The 6,000-nt window shown below is 36.8% G+C and overlaps 1 long non-coding RNA gene across 1 annotated transcript in view; it reads right to left on the minus strand.

Annotated features, from left to right (window-relative positions):
* The window catches only part of LOC144379208 (uncharacterized), a 284,756-nt gene extending 279,190 nt beyond the window's left edge, over window positions 1-5,566 (minus strand). The window contains exon 1 of the long non-coding RNA XR_013441670.1: window positions 5,447-5,566. This is a non-coding gene — a long non-coding RNA (uncharacterized LOC144379208). The remainder of the gene's footprint in view (window positions 1-5,446) is intronic.
* Between the last annotated feature and the right edge of the window lie 434 nt (window positions 5,567-6,000).

Below are 6,000 nucleotides of genomic sequence, written 5' to 3' on the forward strand. Positions count from 1 at the left end.
TTATTTTCCTACATGCCACTTAGGGTCTTCCTTTTGGGGGCTAAGAAATTAGTTTTTGTTTTTTAAGAGGTTGTAGGTCCAATCTCTTTGTTAACTTTCTATATTACTACAGCCAGGTAAGACATATTTATGTGTCTCATATGCATAGAGCTTGTTCAGAAAGAATGAAGTAATTTGCCTGAGTCATTTCAGACAGGTTCATGTTATCCATTCTCCTTAATGGCTTCACTGAAGGTTGGTTACCTCTCTCTACATTGTCTCACAGTGTGAAATACAGCATTGCCCACACATATGTTAATGTGTGCCACACAGGTACTCTTTTCCAAAATCAGTCATGATCTGGCACCAAATTAGGGAGGTTGACTTTTTTAAGGTATCAGCCAGGCAGTCCAGGAAAGGCAGAGGAATAAAATGACTTGTCAAGCCCAGCGCAGGGTCCTGCGTGATCGAGTTATCTCATTTCCCATGGGCTCCACATTAGCAGCACCCTGTCTGTCGTGTTAGGAATTCATCACCAGCGCTTCCCCATCTCCTAGGGCCGGATCAGTATTGGTTAAATATATAAATAAATGAATAAAAATCTATTAGGTATGGATGTATCCTGTAGAGAAAGTACTGTGAGCAGTTTAAAGGACATAAATACCATGATTCTTAAACTCAGCAATCCATTGGCACGGAGCACAGGGTGAGTAAAGGGCTGGCGTTCCATCTTTCAGCATCGAGAATGAACACTTTAAGGCTTAAGGAGAGAGACGATACTGTGTATAGTCTTACTACTACAAATCATCTTTTTTGTATTTTCAATACTCTTTACCTTTCCAACATCCTTCCAGTTGCCCAAGCCAAAAACCTTAGAGATCTCTGATTCCTATTTTTTTCCCTAACTAACCTGATTCATAAACAAATTCTATTGGATCCAATTTCAAAATATATCTAGACTCAACACGAGATATTCTGCTGGCACCCTAATCTGAGCAATCATTCATTCTTTTTTTTTTTTCAAGATTTTATTTATTTGAGAGAGAGCGAGCGAGAGAGCGAGAGAGAGAGAGAGAGAGAGAGCATGAGCAAGCATGAGTGGGGGGAGGGGGCAGAGGGAGAAGCAGATTCCCCACTGAGTAGGGAGCTAGACGTAGGGCTCGATCCCAAGACCCTGGAATCATGACCCGAGCCGAAGACGCTTAACCGACTGAGCAACCCAGGCACCCCAATCATTCTTTCTTTCCTAGATTATTGCAAGACCCTTCTGATTTATTCCAATGCTATTATCCTGGTACTCTGGTCTGTTCTCACCCAGCAAGCAGTGATCCATTTAAAAGGAAAGTCAGATCATATCACTCCAATGTCTTCCTATTAGACTCCGAGTAAAAGCCCAGATCCTTCTACACGGCTGGCAAGGTCTTCCACTATCTCCCTCACCTCCTCTCTATTTACGTTGCTCACGCTTGTGCACACTGATCCAGCCACACTGGCCACCATGATGGTCTTCTGATACCTCAGGCATGCTCCTATTTTACAGGCTTTGTTCTCTTTCCCTCTCCATAGACAGCCCTTCACAAAGACACCTGCTTGGCTTTCTCTTCCACCTCCTTCCACTCAAATCTCACTTTCTCTCCGGGGGTTACACTATCTACTCTATTAATGTTGCAAATGGCTTCCCTCACCCCCTCTTCCTCCACAATTCTGAATCTCTTTACCCTATTTGCTCTCTAGTTTCTGTAGTACTTATCATTCTCAAGTATAATATATAATTCATACTTTCATGTTTATTGCTTCTTTTCTGACTCCCCCATCAGAAGGTTATCTCTTCTAGGGCAAGGATCTTTGTCTATTTTGCTCATTGGGTATCCTCACAATTCAGAATAATACTTGGCACCTAGTATACACTCAATGAGTATTTGTTGAATAAGTGAATGGCAGGGATTTACCTATCTTTATTCACCTCTACTACAGAAAAACCCCTAAGTGGCAAGGGACTTGGTACAGGATGAACGTGACTGGTATTCTACCATTCTAGGCATAGAAATCACCTTCAAATACACAGGAGCAAGTTAAGCAGCACATACTCTTGAGAACTGGGTGCATGTTTTACATTTATCTAGACCGTGGGTATATACAAAAGAATCATAGATACAATTATCTACCTCCAACATAACCTCCTGGTTGTAATTGGTTAATGAACAAACCTAACTTATTTAATTAGAAAAATCACAACTCTTCATAAGGCTTTATGATATTATTCACAAACTTGAGTATGCATTAAAATCACCTGGAGGGCATGTTATAACAGTGAATGCTGGGCTCCATCTGTTTGAGTTTCTGATTCAGTAGGTCAAAATTGGACCAGAGAATCTGCATTTCCAGCAGGTTCCCAGGTGATGCTAATGCTGCTACACCACACTCTGAGAATCTTTGCTCTACGATAATGGTTCACAACCCTGGCTGCACATTAAAGTGATCTGAATTTTTATTAATTAAAAAAATGAGTATTGATGACTAGGCACTCAACCCATAGATGTATGTTTAATTAGCATGGGGTAAAGCCTCATCAATTTGATAATAATGTCCATCCACAGAAGCATCACTGTTCTAGAACTATCCAGAATTACAGTTTTCATATTCAACCTATAGATCACAGAAATACTGTTCAAGGTCAACAGGCCCTTTGCAATGAGCAGTGCATTATATCAGTCAATTGATCTTGTTTCCTTCTAGCACAATTTAGACCTTGAGAAAATATTCCTTCTACCATAATTTTTGGATTTTAATTTGAGAAAATAAACTAGGGCATTATCTTCTTTTCAGTTCCCATCACTATTCTAACTTATAATAGACAAGACTGGAAAGGAAAATGCAAACTTAACAAATCCAGGTATATTCCCTTTGGGATTCAGTGACCTTTTCAGCGAATGTTGGTTTTGTTCTTTCCTTTTTATTAATAATTTCAATTAATAACTCCAGGAAGACCAGCATCTCCCTCTTGATTTTCTATACCCTTAGCCCACAGTTTTTAATGTTCCTCACAAGGGCAAGGGTTAGAGAGCCTACTGTGACCACTTCTCAGATGCTATAGTTCCACTGCAACCCAAAGATTGTCAATGTCGAGAACTGATGCAACCCTGTCCCACACATTTGCATTCAGTGGCTCACAGATGACTTTACCAGCCCAGGTACCAGTAGATAGTACTGAATGATGGCACAGTACTCTGTGCTCTGAAGATTACAGTTCTTCTGGATTACATTGACATGGTCAAACATTTTACTCAAAATGGACCTGCTCTGTCAATGTGGTTGGGTCAGGTAGGGCTTCCACGCCTAAACAGCATGCTCTGCTAGAATGAGCTCTCATTCAAGAACATATAGAACATATGCTGTCACCTTTCAGGATACATTTGAGTTTGAGGTTCTTTTCCTGCAGGGAAATATCCATCTGGAATATTGCAATCTATGACAGAAGCTCTAATAAGGTGGATCCTAAAAGAGGAAGAAGTCTGGATTCCTTTTTCTCAAGATGCTCATTGGCCCCACAGATATTTTTTACCTACACTCCAGCTATCATCTCTGTATACCAGGGAAATTTCAGAATAAGAGTTATGAGTAGCCCCAAAAGTTCTGTCATGTTCCTTTTCACAGGGCAATGAGCCCTACTGAACTACTCTCCACTGGCATTACTAAGTGTGGTCATTCAAATCGTTATTTTCCTAGTAATAAAAATCTACTCTAGGTTGATAATATATATATATACCATATAGTCTTAAAAGGGCTGGCATTTTTTTAAAAAAAATTCTTCTTTAAAGGGAATTTGCTTTTTGAACTAGAACTTTCTTCTCCAAACATCCCAAGGAAAGAGACTATGTTTTATTCATTTGATATTTACATTCGCCCTCCTAGTCTAGCATACCATGTGGAAAGCACTGATTGAATGTTAAATTGAATTAAATTCCTCCCATTCATTCTATTTCTACTTACACAAAATATGTCTCTCTGGTGTTTCTATCTTTCTCATTGGAGATACATAAAATAAATATAATAACTCTCAAACATGAAAATTTTTCAAATGTTTGATGGTAGCTATTTTGTTCCTACCCTTTTGGTGTTCTTTACTCCAAACTAAACATTAATTCCTTTAACTGTTTTCATATGTTAGGGAATCAACAACCCTTACTGCCTCACCACTTGGTCTTAGATCAGAGTTTCTTAAGCTAAAGTCCATGAACATGTGGGAAATTCATAGATGGGTTTCAGGAATGCTGTAAACCTTCTGAAATTGCAGATAAAATCATGTGTATATGTATTTTTGTTTCCTGGGGAGATATCTATAGCTTCTTTTAGATTCCTAATGAGATATTATCTGTGATCTCCCAAAGATAAAGACTCAATGATGGAAAAGTTATCCAGTTTGTCATTGTTGACCTTAAAATGTGGTTCCCAAACTTGCATATAATGCTGCAGTACCATCAGAGAGAGCGCAGAGGAGTTGGGATATCTTTTGTCAAGACACTATTTTTCTATCAGTGCATCTCAAGCTTCCAGGCACGTCTAATTGTCATTTGATATTCTTAGTTAACATTAAATTTATTTGTAAATAAAACTACTAACTCTCTTACCAGCATACAGATGGATACACACACACACACACATTCGGACACACAAAACTACACACAATCATTTTCAAGTTGGTTTCCACTGCTACTTACATAAAATATATAACTTTTACTGTGGAATACATATTCTACATTTATACCTGTCAAAATCATTCCTGCTGACTTGGCTTTTCATAGTTATAGACATTTTCTTGCATCTTATTTCTTACATTAATTAACCTTTCTGGTTTCTAGTCGTTTATAAATTTGATAACCATGTCTTTTCTCTCATCTTCCAAGTTGTTGATAAAACTGTTGACAGCTCTGTACCAATCCATAAACGACATCCTTTCCCATTGCTACGAATCCATTAAGATCCACACTCTTTGGGAGTTTTTCAGTGGAGTATATTGCTGTGCCAATAAATACTTTCCCAGTATTTTAGAAGAGATACCATGAAAGATTTTGGTAATGCCTAAATAAAATTAAGGGCTTTCTCTATCAACAACATGCAATTTGCTAATCCTATCACCACAGAAAATAAGGTTAGTTTGGACAAAACCTTACTGAACACAGTATAAGCAGTTGATATACAGTTACTGACTTTTCCTTTCCAAATTTTTGGTTGGTAATTCTAGAACATCATCAATTTGAAATAATCACTGAAAGAAGATCATCATGTATAACAATACATTAATCCATAACAACTGAGTGCATAAAAGTGAGCATTTTAGAATAGTCTAAGCTTTAGGAATTTTTACCTCTTAAAATGGATTACCTTCAGAAATTGGTTTTTAAAGCAACAAATTTGCTCTATGATATAGAAACAAGCATTTTAAGAAGAAAGATAAAAACCGACCCACCTTGGTATAAGAGCTTCTTGTCATTCTCCCAATGGCAGAGTGATGATTCTTTATAATAAACACTGCCACATATATCATGGTGACCATAACATAATGTATAGAATTGGTGAATCACTACGGTGTGTACCTGAAACAAATATAATATTGAATTTCAGCCATACTTCAATAAAACAAAACAAAGCAAAACAAAACAAAAAACACTGTGACACATGATCCATATATATATATGTGTGTATATATATATATATGGATATTGAATTATTTATGCAAAACTGAACATGATTTTATGATATTTTCTTAAAAATGAACATTTTTTCCTTGGTTGAAGGTACATGACTAGAATAAATAATGATGTAGGAAAAAGAGGCACTTAAAAATTACTGACCAAATCAAATATTTTAATTTATTTTAAAATCAAAGATGGTGAAAAATTATATTTATAAAACTTCAAGAATTATCATATATATAAATTAGAGATACCTTATTGATTTTAATAATATATACTTCATGACATATTGATTTAGCCTATAAACAACTGATTTATCTACAAATGT

Source organism: Halichoerus grypus, chromosome 10 (genome assembly GCF_964656455.1).
Source record: "Halichoerus grypus chromosome 10, mHalGry1.hap1.1, whole genome shotgun sequence".
NCBI classification, from domain to species: Eukaryota; Metazoa; Chordata; class Mammalia; order Carnivora; family Phocidae; genus Halichoerus; species Halichoerus grypus.